Source organism: Marmota flaviventris, chromosome 2 (assembly GCF_047511675.1).
Source record: "Marmota flaviventris isolate mMarFla1 chromosome 2, mMarFla1.hap1, whole genome shotgun sequence".
NCBI lineage: Eukaryota > Metazoa > Chordata > Mammalia > Rodentia > Sciuridae > Marmota > Marmota flaviventris.
This window is the reverse complement of record NC_092499.1, coordinates 145,717,929-145,733,814: the sequence shown is the minus strand read 5'-3', so window position 1 is coordinate 145,733,814 and position 15,886 is coordinate 145,717,929. Positions and strand designations below refer to the sequence as shown.

The window sequence follows — 15,886 nt, the reverse complement described above, 5'->3', positions numbered from 1 at the left end:
TCTGGGTGAAAAGTACATATTGGGAAAGATTGAAGCAGGAGAAGAGGGAATTCTTCATGTGCTAGAATCAAAGCATTTAACAAAAACTTCTCAACATTTTGCATCTTAAATAGAAACAAAACAGAACAAAACAGATCTGATTGTGTGCTGCCACATTCAGTAGGAAACCTCCTAACAGGAGAAATAACTTGACCATTCATGTGCCAGGAAATCATAACTTTTTGTGTCATTTGTATCTCAGATGTTGGTGTCCTGAACTCAAAGGGAGGACAGAACTCATAATCCCATGGCAGTTGAAGACTGAACGTTGATTCCATCTCTTTATTAAACTTATTTGTTTGAATCATTTCTATGCTTTTAAAAAACCTGGTTATATTTTTTCCCTGTTACCAGAGAAGTGGAGTCTTCCCGTGTAAATATCTTCCACCTCTAATTTCTCCAGCTAAATTAATAATATACAGAAGCATCAAATAATTTCTGCAAAACTGGCTGAAGGAAGAAAAAAATGCACCAGGCTGCTAAATTATTTTTTTTCTTCATTTTCAAGAATACTTGCTGTGTGTCTACTGGTTTCTAAAAAGCATGTTTTACAATGGCTGTAATTTCTCACACTTCCTTGTTCCCATTTCCCATGACTTTTGCATGAAAGTTACTGGAATAACTCATCTGGGTTTTAGAAAATCTCCTAGTGCCACTACAGGCCTTCATTTCAGGAGCATACATAGTTGATGTCTTAACCACTCATGTGACATTTTGTTTTAGACTAAAACCTCCTGTAGAAGAATAAAACACAGGAATGGGGGAGGAGGTTAGAGATAAAGAATATTATTTTTAGCTAGAAAAAAAAAGTTAAAATAAGCAAGTGAGTGATGTCACGTAACACAGCCTTCTCTGGTTTCCACATCCGTCCATGGCAAAGTTCACATGGTCCAATATTCCATGCAATTGTAGGAAAACAGCATGTTTGCTATTTATAGGGTATTGCCTTGGGGAAAGCAGCTCCTCTGAGGAAGAGAATAGATCCAGGGATGTGAGTGGATGAGTCCTCTTCAAAGGTAAGGGCTTGGACCCGAGCGTGTGTGTGTGTGTGTGTGTGTGTGTGTGTGTGTTCATGTACGCTTGTGCCTTTGGAGTCCAGGGAGTTGGTGGTGGGTTGGGTGATGAGAGATGTCCAAAACCACTTTGTGATTATAAATAATAAAAAAATTCAATCGGAAGTGCGTTCTGCCAAACTTCACAATAAACCTCCTAGCAGGACATTGAGATTTTCTTAATCAGGGTCAGACCCACAAGCTTAAGGCCAATGAGTTCAGTGGGAAAAATGACTCTTCTTCCCTTTTTTTTTTCCTTTCCTTTTTTCTTTCATTTGGAAGGGACCCCCTCATAAACATGCAGAGCAATTTTCCAGTACATTAACCCAGGAGGGATCCTCTCTCTGTCTGCTCAAGAGACAGAAAAGTTGAGAAACAGGGTGAGGGGAAGATGGATGGGCCTGGGATATAGGAGAGGGCAGTTTTTCCACTGTCCTGCCCTGTACACCTAGCACAAAGACTTCATTGACTGCAATGCTTGACATCAGCCTCATAAACTAGTAGTCAGCACAAAAGGTCTGACACTTGAAAGTACCAGTCCCTGCCTTCTTTCTATTGCAGCTGTGCACGGGGGCTGGGCCTAACAGTGGTGTCCCTTTGTCAGCCCATAGGACAAGAGGTGAAGATAAATAGTGTTGACTTTAATGTAGTCACACAATTTTGCTATTTCCCAAAAGACAACATTTCCTCCCAGGCCTCACATCCTGGCCCCAGGAGATATAACTACGGTCCCCTTTGCCAGGGAGCAAGGCCAGACTGGGGCTGGGGAAGCTATGCGGGTGCAGAAGGGACATGTGGCTTGAGGGGGTAGAGGAGGGACAAGTACAGAGTCGTGGGATCTGTTCCTTGCCCTCTAGGAGGAGATGGTATGGTTTTCATGCATTCCAGCTTGCGCACAGTGGTTTCTTTCATTTTCTTGAGATCTTTGGAAATGGTCCTAAAGGGGAAAAAAATGAACTCAGGAAGCAAGACTGAAAATGTGTGCAATTGTATGATTTAAAAGATTAAAAAAAAAAAAAAAAAAACCCTCCACGGTACTTTTGATTATCACAAGACCAGAAAATATAGTACTTTCCTGAGAATGTTTTGGTAATACGACTTTAAAACAAGCAACGTTAAGTAGAAGGTGAGAATTCAAGTGTTTTAGGTGCTAATGGCTGAACCACATCAGCTCTGTGATCCATTGCATGTGACTGTTATTATTATTCATTTGTAGCTGTCTGGGTGTCAGCATAGATAAAACTTTTGTTACTATTTCATTTTATGTCAGAATTTGAAATACAGAACATGGAACTCAAATGGCTTTGATGGGTTATGGCCAAGTTGGATTGCCTGAAGAGCATCACCTGCTTGAATGTGAGTCCTCTGACTGCAGATTGCCACTTTGGATCTCTCCATACTTTCTGAAGAGGCTTACTGAAAGGTAATATCTGATCTATCCCCAGGCATAAGCATCTGTCTTCCTTTAGGCCTCTCTGTATCCAGAGTAGGTTCTGAGAGTTTAGAGCAAGCACCCAGACCCAAAGAGCTATCCAAAGTGTTTTATGTGCAGAGAGAGGGAAATGTGAAAGCTCAAATACCCTTAGTCCCCTTCCACCCAGGCTGAAGAAACGTCAGAACTGAGACATGAATGCCCGAGGAATGTTCTATTTAAACACCAACACTGAAACTCAGATCAACTACATATCAGCTGATTTTAATATTTAGCTGGGTTTCCTTCCATTCCACTTCAAGTTCACAAGTTTAGAGCCCTCTTCCAGTTATGATCACTCATTGCATTGTTTGACTTTTGAACATATATTTTAGAAATTACTGATTCAGAGTATTTTAAAAATTCCGTTCTATACAACTCTGCTACAATGGCATTCTAGAAAACTTTGCTTGAGGTTAAAATTTGAAGGTATCTTATTTGGTGGGAAAGCATTTAATATTTGATACTTTCTATGAATTTTTCAAGTAAGCATGCCCAGGCTAAAACCAAATAGTTGCAAGTTGGGAAACGTGTTTCTTGGAAATATAGTACTGACCAGTTTAACCTTCTCTTTAGAAGGATACTGAGGCCAGTGCATCACCTCATGAACTTAAAGCATTTGTTTTCAGTTTATCATGGTTAGCTTTTGAATGTAATATGATACTAACTTGGACTTATTGGTAAACATATTCAATTTTGAAGAAGGTAATTTTCTTTTGTTTTTACTTTCAGAATCACTGAATTCATTATTTTTAAGATATATTTATATTCATTATACTTAAGTAAAGCTTTGATTGTTTCAGAAATTTACCACTCCAATTTTCACATTCCAGATCTGGTTTCTAGGAAGACAGTAGTGTGAACCTAATTATGCCCTTCTGCCTCTGCCTGGCCCACTGCTTCCTTCCTCTTCCTAGGACCACTGGGTCTTTAGTTCCACCATCCTCTGGGCTCTTGAATATATAGCATCATTTGGCAGCTTTCATACATGAAGAGCTGAGGTTATTTTATTTTATTTTAGCAGAGAAAAACAAATAGCGGAAGATGTGCAAACAGCAGCCCCAGTGAGGGGGAGAAGGAAAGAGAGAAGGTAAGGGCTGCATCTATGGAATTTCTCATGAGATGATGAGACATGAGCTACTGGAAAATTTTCTATGCTTTTCTGTGTCTGTGTCTCTTCTAGCCCATGCTTCTGCAGAGGGCACACAGTGACACAAGTTTTCAGTGCCAGTGAATGTATAAAATAGAGAACACTCTGAGCATGTCTCCTCACAAAAAAAGTGGCTGGACTTGTTTTTCCCTCCTTTATAGCATACCCTCCCTGTGCCCAGCTCAAACAGGAACAAACTTCATGAGTTATCCTGTAAATCCCAAGATTGAGAAAGTCCCTCAATATTTTCTTTTGAAGATCTCCAATATGAGAAGCAATAAGGTAGTTGGGAAATGGGTTGGGTACTGGAAAAATCAGAGTCCTAGTTAGTGTTCTCTTAATAGAGTTTGGGCAAAAATTTACCTGTCTCTGTTTTCTTATTTGTAAAACAGGCAAACTAGATTTATATCTAAGTAAGTATTTTCTCTTGGTCCCCAGCTTCTAATAGTGACCTGGATCATAAGTAATTAAAGAAAACAAACAAGACAGTGCTGTAGAAAACCAGACAGTGAAGAGCATAATCTCAGTTAAGGTATTATTGGTACCACATCTAGAAAGGCCAGTGAATCTGATGTGTCTTCATGAACAAGCATTTCCCCTGCTCTATATTTAGAGCTGTGTCATGGAATTGGAATGAATACGCCTTGGAGTTTTCTTAGCTCTACTTGGGGACACATAGTTTTGTAAACTTACTGTTATAAACCAATTTTCCTGGAAGGGACTTCAGCATGTGGATGACCCCGTGGGTATTCAGTTATTGGCTGGTGTCTTTCCTCTGAATCAGAGCTAAAAAATATATTTTAAATAAACACTTGTTTTCTGGCTTGTTGAAGGTCTTACATTTTGAAAAAAAAAATTATTTCTCTTTGCATAATATGAAACCTGTATATTAGGTCAAATTTGGGTACTTTGATCTATTTGCATGTATACCAATGTAGTCTGTAGACACACACGTGACTCTCGTCAGTTTACTGGGAATTGTATTGAGCTGGCAATGCCTTTCTGTGTCCCTCACTCATTTGCTTCCAAAGATAGAATACTGCTGCAGATTAAAGGATAAGACTATTTTTGATCTCAACACCAAAGAACTCTCTCTGTGCAAAGAAACCAAGTAGACCCAAGGCCATGGTTGTATAATCATAAAAAAGAGTGGCTGAATTGGTTTTGTCCCTCTCCTCACTAATGTGGGATACCAAGATACTTTGCTGAAGGCCTTTGATTACTTATGTACCTTGATGCCAACTTTACAAGGACAAGGACCAGTTGAATTAGGGAGTTAGTTGTTTCTAGTTCTCTAAGTAGAGATTCAGCCTCACATGATAATAACTCGCAAAAAAGTTCAATTTGACAACCTGTAAATCTTAAATTTAGTTTATCTCAAATTCATGTCCTGGTCCCATTTAGGAAAATGGGCTTGTTTTCTCTTTTCTTTTCTCATTTGAATTGTTCTTTTCTGTCCGAACCCAAAACCTTACCTCCACCTCTGAATATTATTTTTTTTCTTTTAGATGTTAGCAGTAATCTAAACTGGTTGTAATTTTTTTCTCTTATAGTCTGATTTTTATCTTATATCTGTTACCCCAATTAGTAGAGGTTCTCAGATTTTCATACCTAAACAGGGGAGTAACCCTCCAAATGAGTTCCCTTTTCCACTATACCTAACATACACACACACACACACACACACACACACTTTTTGTATAGACCTAATACTACTATTCTTTGATACAGGACTCTTTTCTAGTTACTCTTCAATGACTAATGCCTTAACCTCATTTAAAAAAATATTTTCTAGCTGCAGATGGACACAATACCTGTATTTATTTATTCATTTTTATGTGGTGCGGAGGATTGAACCCAGTGCCTCACACATGTGAGGCAGGCACTCTACCACTGAGCTACAGCCCCAGCCCCCTTAACCTCATTTTTTCACCCAGAATGAGACTCTGATACATTTCAACTCACCTTCATCAGCATGTTTATTTTGAGACCATGAAGAAACCAATAAACACTTTTCCCTTGGATACTAATTTAACCTTTGGCAGTTACTGTATGCTTCATCATTCCTATTTGAGAAAGTATAAAACATTCAGAGAAGTCTTCTAGGAGTTATTAGAATTATTAAAATGATCATATGAGGATGATAAAGCTGCTCAAGAAGTTGAGTATGGAGGTAGATAATAATAATAGTAGTAATAGCAGTAATATTGGTGTAGTTATCAATGATTGTCACTATGTGCCAGAAAATATTCTGTACTTTTTTTTTCATTGACTTAATTCTACAGCAACACTCTGAGGTTGGTCCTTGGTATCTCACAGATGTGAAAACAGAGGTTTTGACAGGCTCAGTACAAAGAGGTGCATGCTTTAATAAAGTCCCGAAGGATTGCAAAATCCCAGCAGCAGAGATAAGCTATCCAGCTGGAAGAAAGTTGTAAAAAGAAGTCATAAAATAGAGGAAAATGACTGGTGATTTTTCATTTAATTAATTAAAAATGTGACATTGTTCAGTCTTATATAACTATAGTTCTATGAGTTCATGATTGTGTTTTTAACTGGGTGATCAGCTCCTTGAGGATCAATATTAATTCTTTTTGTCTCCTGTATAAGGGCTAACCTAGTGCTTTTCACAAAGTGGAAATACTTTACTTAAAAAATACTTTTTCTTGTTTCGAGCAGTGAGATCCTGTGTTTCAGCTTTTGTGGTTGCTACTGTTCTAGATACATATCTGAAGGTAGTCTGCTTATATGGAAATAGGTTAGTATACACTAATTGTATATACAATGTATTTATTTCTGTTTAAGAATGTTTAAACAATCTTAAAAATAGGATGGGAGGAATCTTTGGAAAATAAAAAAAAAGAATAGGTTAAGACTCTCCTCCCCATGGACAAAATAGGTTAGTATATACATTTATATGCTAATATAAATGTAAATTATGATATACACCAATATAAAATAAATTATGATATTTTCTGTTTTTAGTTTATCATGAAATATTTTTGGACCTGTCATTCTCTGTTTATTCCAATCATAATTATTTGCTAAGCAGAGTTTGGTTTACAATTGAAAGGATTAGAGCTGGTATAGGTAAGGTGATGTGAGTTGCCAAAGATTTTCACAGAATCATGGTTCTCTGGAGTTCCTCATTTTGGTAAGTGTGTCTTTGTTAGAGTTTCAGTGACTTTCATTGGAAGGATTAAGTAGGATTAAATAAAAAAAACAAAGTGATTATAACAGTCCAATACATCATAGTGCTATGTAAGTCTTAAAAGTCATTGTTGTCATCTTCACCATCATCACCATCAACATCATCTTCACTCATGTCCTTCCATTTCTAGTTGTCAGTAAACATCACTGTTGAAAATGGTTCCTAAACTAACATCAATGTTGCACTTGGTGGTGTGGCCTTAGTAGAGGATTTACAACCTTAGATTTCATACACTTAGTGGATACACTTCATTAATGTACTACTGGGTACCATTGTTTCTCATGCATCTTATGTAACATTTTTGAGGGGCAGTATAGTGTCCTCTTCTTGAAGAAAGTATGTGATACTCCCTGCACAAACCTCCTTTTACCTCCAACTTGATCTTATACTATTCAATATCCTTGATTCAAAACTGGATTCTATTTACATGCCATTTAATAAATTCAACTATTTTTTTAAGTTCATATTAAAGTTAGTGAAAATTAATAGTCCTGAAACATTAGAACTAAAATTAAATTTGTGGATGATAAGCAACCATTTTTTTACAAATTATTTTATTCTTTAATTTAAATACATCTAACAATTATTTTTTTTAAAAAAAGAAAGAAGTTATTTGTTATTTAAATAAAAAAAACTAAGTTTAGGTGAAACATTTTGTTAGTTATCCATCTCTTCTTTCCGAGTCAAATGACACATATTTGAACAGGGATAAATGTTCACTTGAATTACAACCATTTAAACAGATTTATCAAGAAAGCTGCATGTGCAGAAATATTTACTTGACTTTATTTTTATGAATTCCTAATATAGCCTTGAGCGCAGACACTTCTCAACACATGATTCTTTTAATTCAAGTTTTCTGTAATTCGTATTTTTCTAGTAAAAGTTATTGACTATAATAAGAAGAATTTAAAATAAATGGAATATTTCCAAAATATTTGTGTGGGTTGATCACACAGGAATCATTCATTTTTAATATTTGATCAATCCCGATATTACTGAGCATATACCCTGAATTTAAATGTTATACTCACACAGCTAAGTTTAAGAAAGGGGAGGGTGGTTTAGGATATAACTCAATGGTAGAGTACTTGCCTAGCATGCGTGAAACTCTCTGTTTGATCCCCAATACTTAAAGAAAAAATGAAGTGACAGTTAACATATTTTCTTTTTTTTATTTTCCAAAGATTCCTCCCATCCCATTTTTAAGATAGTTTAAACATTCTTAAACATATCTCTGAATATTCAAAGAAATACAATGAAAATATTGGGGAGTGTTCTAGTTAGTTAGTTTTTGTTGTTGTTGTTGTTTGCTGCTGTGACCAAAAGACATGACAAGAACAATTTTAGAAGAGGAAATGTTTATTTGGAGGCTCACAGTTTCAGAGGTTTTTTTTTTTTTTTCCCATAGATGACCAACTCCATTGCCCTGGGCCAGATATGAGGAAGAACATCGTGATAGAAGGGCATGACAGAGGAAAGCACCTCAGGACATGGCACCAGGAAGCAGAGAAAGAGAGAGACAGAGAGAGAGAGACTCTCCTCCCCATGGACAAAATACATACCCCAATGACACACCCCAAATGACCCACCTCCTCTAGCCACACCATATATGCCTACAGTTACAACCCAGTTAATCTGTATCAGTGGATTAATACATTGATTAGGTTAAGGCTCTTATTTCATCTCTAAACCCCCTTGCAGGGTCTCACACATGAACTTTGGGTGGACACTTCATATCTAAACCATAACAGGGAGGCAACATGTTTTCCTAGTCCTTCATTTATTATAAATTTTAATTCATAGTCAGGAAAAAGTGGAAGAATAATATTTTGGAATAAAGTTGAAATGATTTAATACTTTTCATTTTTAAATGTATTGTGCTTACTTCTCTCATATTGCTACTAATTAAAGTGTAAGAATCTCAGAAACAGAGAAGCATTCCTATAGTACTTTCTTGAACAACAGTGTCACTGAAACACAAAGGAATGGTAAGATAATTTTGATGAAAATTTCTGATTGTGTGCTACATATAGTTCTGAAAAATGTTTATAATTTTAATAAATAATAGTATCAAGTTACTTCGTGGATTAATTGATATAATAGACCCACTGGTTACTTATATTTTAATTGATACATGATCTAAGCAAATCATAATGGAAGTCTATAGCAATAAGAACAGAGTTTCACAAAAATACATATTCAACAACAGGTTTAAAAGTGTTCAGAGTAACTTAACACTCAATTTTGTTTCTCTTTCTTTCTTTCTTTTTTTTTTTTTGGTTTGTTTGTTTAAACTATATATTTTATTAATTATTCAAGAAATTATGAATATAAATTTTAAAATGTGAAAGGATGACATGCAGATCACTTTCTTCTGATAAAACCACTCAAAGGTAACCATGGTTAACATTATGCTTTAATTCTGTGTAAATGGTGTGTAGAGGCAACATGAAAAATATTAACAATCAGTTCCTCATAGTATTGACCAATGGAAAGCATTGCCAATTGTAAAGTCCATCTGGATGAAGCATGTTTTGTTGAATATCATCTCTGTTGTGTTTGTTTATACATACACATACACACACACACATATATATATATATGTATATCCATAAATGATAAATTTTTGCATCAGCTATAATGCATATACACATAGTACATGATCTTATAAAGTTGTACATTTTGTATAGAATAATTATAATTTGGATAGTGAGACTATTCTAACAATTGTTTATTTCTAATTAATCTGCAAAGACAGAATAATTGCTAGGCAAATTAGAAATGCAAATTAAATTGGTGGGGGAGGAGGAATTTTTTTAAACTACTTTATAATAAACACCTTCAGAACACCTGTTTATTAACTATGCAAAGTTTGCATCATTCTTAGCTAGACCATAGTGAAGGTAAGAGAATTTTTCTGGGAAATATTTTCTTATTACTGAAAGGGTTACAATATAGAACTTTACACTATTTATTTGGTTTTTAAACTATTTATTTGCATTTTTTTTTACCAGTTCATTTGTTTTTCAAGCACCATCCCCAAGCAGTTAGCCCTAAGAAATATAAATTCTATTAAAATTTCATTTGACTACCTACATTTTTTGTTTGCAAGCAAATTGAGCATATATAGAATGAATTTAATAAACTTTTTCTTTAAGAAGAAAAATTGTGTACTGGAAACATTACATTTGGATCAGTATCAAGGATCAGTGGATGTTTTAGAGTTTCTATATCGAATCAAGTTCACCAAGAAGTTCACACAGAAGTTCACGGATCAAGACATTCTCCCCTAAACAAGTAATCAGTAAATTGTAAATCCATATGAGGGTCTTGAAATATTTTTGAGACATTAGGGGAAAAAAGAAAGGAGCTCGTCAGAGGGTTAATCTTGGGAAGCCAGGATAGATTCATATAAGAACTCCATGGGTTCATGCCAGAGGTTGCCTCTGGTTCTGGAGTAAGCAGTGGGCTCGACTTATTCTGAAGGAGGGTTCCTTTGTTATTACCTACACATCTCCACTCATTGGTTCTTGGCAAAGTACATTAACCTGAGAAGTCACTGAAATACCAATGCCTAGAAAGGAACCGACTGAAAATTAGGTTTCAACACAAACATGCACTCCATCAGATGTGGTAATGCACGGAGCGCATTACAGGCTCACTTTGCCTCTTATGTGACATGAAAGTGCTCTAAGAACACACAGTTTTACATTCATTCACATCCCCAAATGTCCTGCAGTGGGGAACTCACTCCCTCAAAGAAGAGCGATTTCTATCCTCATTTGTGTTTGAAACATGAAAACAACATAACAGCTGCATGCTGCATTGAATAAAGAAGATACACATGCATTTAAATCACTTATATCTTACTTTTTTATGATGCAATTGTGAATTATGTTCTTTTTGCATCTGTAATTAGAGGGCAGAACAGATGGTGAAGGCTTCGTTTAAAGTGATGTGTCCATTAAAATAACCTATGCTGCCAAATGATTGTTCACTATAACAGGGTATTCATTCACGATGGCTGGCACTTTGCTGTACTGAAATATGTTGCAAAGGCCCCTGGACTATACATGACGCTTATTATTTTTAAGGGCTTTCCAATAAAAGGGTTCACTGTAGCACAGCTAGCTTTGTACCTCATTTATCTTCTGAGCATATGTTTTACTATATTGTTCTAATTAAAAAGTGACCTTGTGTATAATGATCAGAACTCCATGCTGAAAATGATTCATATAGGAGCTGGGGATGTGAGAAGACAGTCCACACCACATTAAATAGAGCAGTGAGATGGGAGTGGGGCCAGGGACTCGTGGGATTGCAAACCTTTTCCTGAGATCATAAATGCAAAGAGTTTAGAAGATTCAGTTCATCTCTGCGATACATTAGCCTCTGACTACATGTTATTTGAGGAGAATTTTGAGACAAACAAAAATAAAAGCAACAAATACAAAAGGGTAAAGGTCATCATCAAGTTTGTTTCAAATCGCTCATAAAATTTAGCTATTTCACATTTGGCCGAAGTACACTAACTTCTGTGTTGTTCAAAGTCATCAAAGATGTATTTTTTTGTTTTGCTTTGCTTGGTCAGGATATATGCCAAATATACATATTTTTTTCATTTTCACGTATCAGATTCTGTCAGCTATGATCATAAATATTCTTCAACTTGCATTTTAATCACCTTCTAACAACAGAGGAAATGTTGTTATATAAATGTCATTTCATAGAGGACCCAGAACTCTGCTAAATGACTATTATATTTCCACCCTCTGAAGGAGAAAACAGTGTGAGAAATCATGAGTAGTCTTAGTCATCCAGATGGTAGAAGTACTTCATACACCATGAAAACAATAGAAGAAAACATAAGTGATTTTTTCAGTTGTAATTTCTGGAGAAAATATTTTGTTAACCAAAATTGATGGGAAAAAAGTATAAAAGCACATGTTAAAAATTCCATAAGCAAAATTAAAATGCAAACACTTAAGGTGAAAAAAATGTATAACTGATATGAAAACTTTCATAACTTTAATATGTTAATGTCTTTAACATGCTGTCTTTAATGTGTAAAGAACACATAAAAATCATTAAGAAAAGTACTAAAACTCCCACCAGATTGGCAAGACAAAAGCAGTTTTTTATAGAGAGAAATGCAAAGAACTATAATAATAAATGCATTTAACTTTGTAATCAAATTATTTTCAAATAAACAACTAACATAATGTCTCCAACTAAAACTTTAGGAATTATTTTCAAACTATTCATATTCATTTCTGATGAAGAAGCAGTAAAAATAACTTGTGGTAAAGGAAATTTGTTGAAACTACCTGTCTGAAAAATGTTTGAACAATTTGTATCAAAAATATTGCACATTTTTGGGATTTTTATCTATTAATTCTACTTTACAAGTCACTCTAAGGAATCAAGCAGAAATATAGATAAAACTGTGCATTTAATAATAATGTTATTTATTGAATCACAAAAACCTTGAAAAACCCCTAAGTGCTAACACTTGGTTAATAGGTTGGTCAATTTTAGTATTTGTGGCCAAATGTGACTCTGTAAACCTGTAATCCAAGAGACTTGGGTCACAGATGCAAGAGGTTCATAAGTTCAAGGCCAGCCTGGGCAATTTAGTGAGACCCTATCTCAAAATAAAATAAAAAGGGGTAGGGATGTAGCTCAATGGAAGAGTGCCCCTGGGTTCAATCCCCAGTATTGAATTATTTTTTAAATATTCACGTATAATGCCCAAATATTTCAGCACTAAAATAATGTTAAGACTTGAGCTCTGTCCATAAGAAAAAAATCTTGTATGTGATCAACTTTAATTGGTGACAAAAATTCATTTCTGGCAAACTGAATTCCATCCATTTCAGCCAACCTTCTCTTAAATTTGGGTTAATCAATGGGAGATTCTCATACTCTGGCAGGTTTTCTACACCAGCCTTTCCAGAAGTAGTTAATGATCTGTAAACAACCATTTAAAGGCACCAGGGGAGTTTAACATTTAGAAGAATTCTGTAGGGAATTCTTTGTAAAAGGAAAAGTTTGGGATAATACAAATATTCAACCCTAAACATTTTCTAATTTGTTTTTAATTTTATTTTAAAGTCCTTTGGATAGAGCTGCCAGTCATGAGAATGTTTTTATTTCTGGAAAAAAAAACCATTCCCATTTTTCCATAGTAATTGCTTTTCCACTTTCTTCAGTAAGATTTAATTTGTCTTTGTAGTGAGAGGATGCACTGTGGGCATAGAAGAATTTGAACAACAGTGGCTTGGTCTTCAGATTCTTTGCACTACAATTTATGGAATTCCATAGATGTCCTTCCAATCTTTTTATGGTGTGGCTGACTGGCTGACCTGGTTTGGAGCTTGGAGGTGTAGTAGCAAGCACAGTTCAATTAAGGAGGTTTGCCTGGGTCTTGCGTTCTTTGGGGAAGAATGTAGAAATACCCAAGGGCTCTACTCTACCGAGTAGATGCTGTGGAAAATCACAGCTTTCCCCGATGTTAGAAGTGAGGAGCAGGGCAAGGATTCCACACTGAGACTTCCTGCTAATTAAAAAATCATCTCCCAGAGTTCCAAAAGGTCCCAAAGTCAAACTAAGACTATAAACACTACTGGGTTCACAGAAAAATCATGAGGGTTAAAGAGATGGTGATATTGAAATGACTCTCAATCTTATTCAGAGAAATTGATGACTTAATGTTTGATGGTTTTTGATCTCTTATCAACCTATCCTGGACAGGCACGAGGCTTCATTCATCTTTTTCTTTTCTTTTTTCCCCAGAGCTTAGTCCAGACAGCAGACAAATGATCACATATTTTTGTTTTATAAACTGGTGTTTTCTCCCTTTTCACTGGACTACACATAAGTATCTGCCGGTAGTTTCTGAGTGGAGTGTTATTATATTTTTAAACTCTTTGGAGGACTCTCATATATTCCAAGGATCAATAACTCTGCCAGTGTTTATGCTATTTTTATTTATCAGACTCTCCCCCATCATCATTACATATATCACACAAAGCACTGGACAAATTTTAAAGATGTTTACCTGTTCATTAGGGTCTTAGAATCTAGTTTCTTCATGACATGATGTGGTTAATTACTAATGAAGAGATTAATTATTTGGTATTCAAAGACCCATTCTTTTTACAAATTGTAAAAGTATTCCAGACATATTCTTTATTGATTTCAAATGGAACCAGGACATAAAAAAAGAATATGGAACTCATGCAGAATAGAAACTAGCTGTACAAATACTGAAATGTGGTTGCCAACTGTATCAGAAAAAAAATGTTTTTTTTTATTGTGAAAACTCAATTTTAAAATATCAATATTTTATGCTTTAATTTTTGATCTCTGCCCAAGCTATTTGTCAATGTTTGAAGGCTCCTCCACAACCACAGCCTGTATGCTGTTGCACTGTGAAGTGGGTCTTTGGTGATCATTCTTTTTCACTGAAGGCCTCTGTCTTCCAGGCGAAGACTTTGTTTGTACTCCCCAAAGGTTCCATCTATAATAATTGTGTTACCCTACCTGCCAGTGGCCATTTCTCAATTATTCCAACTCAAGTATTTGTGGTTTCCTGGAGGAGCATGTTTCCCATTTCTTCCCATACACAGATGTTTGTTTAACAAATGCCTGTGGTTTATTTCCTCTGCCCCAGAATATTAAGGGGCCATAGATCAGAGCAGAAAATGATAATTCAAAGCTTGGGCCTGGCATTGTTTGAAGAATTTGTCAAGTCTGGAGAGATGCTTTAGAATTCAGTGGATTTTTCAAGGGATTTCTTTGGACTATGCAGGGTTGCAATTCATTTAAGATCACTCCAGGAAGCTTTGCAGATTTACCTATCTGGCCACCCAGGTAAGCTCTGTGCATGCACTTGTATATGCATGTGTGTGCACACACGCATTCTGAGACCTTGAGCATTGTTAATTCTGATTGTAAGTATAGGTGATGACTGACATGTTTTCACAGAGGACAGTGTTCAAGTCTTGAAGAGACCTGTTGGGATAAACACATTCACGATAATAGCATAGGGACAGGACAAAAGCAACATCATTGTGAAAACGCCTTCAACCTGAAACATTCTGATGGAACTATGCAGGAACAATGGACACAAACTGCCTAATGTGGTATGTAAAGATAGCAATAACCCTTAATGGCAACTGTAAAATGAAGCATTATGTTAGCCAGCAGAAAGGAAAATGCAAATTGATTCTCTTTTTGTTTAGATGTAAGTGCTTATCAAGGTTAGTAGGTATTCAAGGTCTGCGACACCAGAATAATTTGTTTTATTATAATACATGTAAAAGGAGAGTGCTTGGGGCTTTCTGAGTGACTCAGATGGCCAGATAAAATTCTACAGTCCAAGCTTTAACAATCTCATCTCAGCATATCTCATACTCTATCTGATGGGAGGAAAGTAGATTCAGAACTGAAACCCTTTCAAAAATGGGATGGGAGAATTAATTGTTATCAAGGGTGATAGCTGGTAATATTTCATTCCTTTGTGAGATTATAGCATTGAAACCTGCATTTGGACTTGTACCGTTTTACAGGTACCCATTAGGCAAAGAGTTCTAGTTTTGTATCACGGCACCAGCAAGATGTTTACTCTTAACTGTCCCCAAACACTGTGACTCAGTGGGCAGTAGAGATCAGTGAACATGTGAATCCACTTGACTGGAGAATAGCCATTCCCAGCTCTACCTCTATGTCTCTATCTCCACTAAAACTAAAGCCTATAGAATCCTTTTTTTTTTTTTTCTTTTTCACTCTGTCACCACCATAGACTAACACTTAATCTACAGATGCTGACACCTAGTGACACCTATTTTTGGATGAGCAATTGTTGGCAACACTTTTATGCATCTCTACTCAAATGGTGACTCAGAAAGGCAAAAGGCAGGAGGGCAGAAGGAATCGAACTGATGGGCAAACCATTT

The 15,886-nt window shown here is 35.8% G+C and overlaps 1 long non-coding RNA gene across 2 annotated transcripts; it reads left to right on the top strand.

Annotated features, from left to right (window-relative positions):
- Positions 1-980: 980 nt before the first annotated feature.
- Positions 981-8,941, top strand: LOC139704572 (uncharacterized). Of its 2 annotated transcripts, XR_011706445.1 has the most exons (5): positions 981-1,055; positions 2,362-2,514; positions 3,584-3,652; positions 6,392-6,470; positions 8,335-8,941. It is a non-coding gene; the product is annotated as an uncharacterized lncRNA (long non-coding RNA). The 2 variants fall into 2 exon arrangements; XR_011706446.1 differs by lacking the exon at positions 6,392-6,470.
- The last annotated feature ends 6,945 nt before the right edge of the window (positions 8,942-15,886 follow it).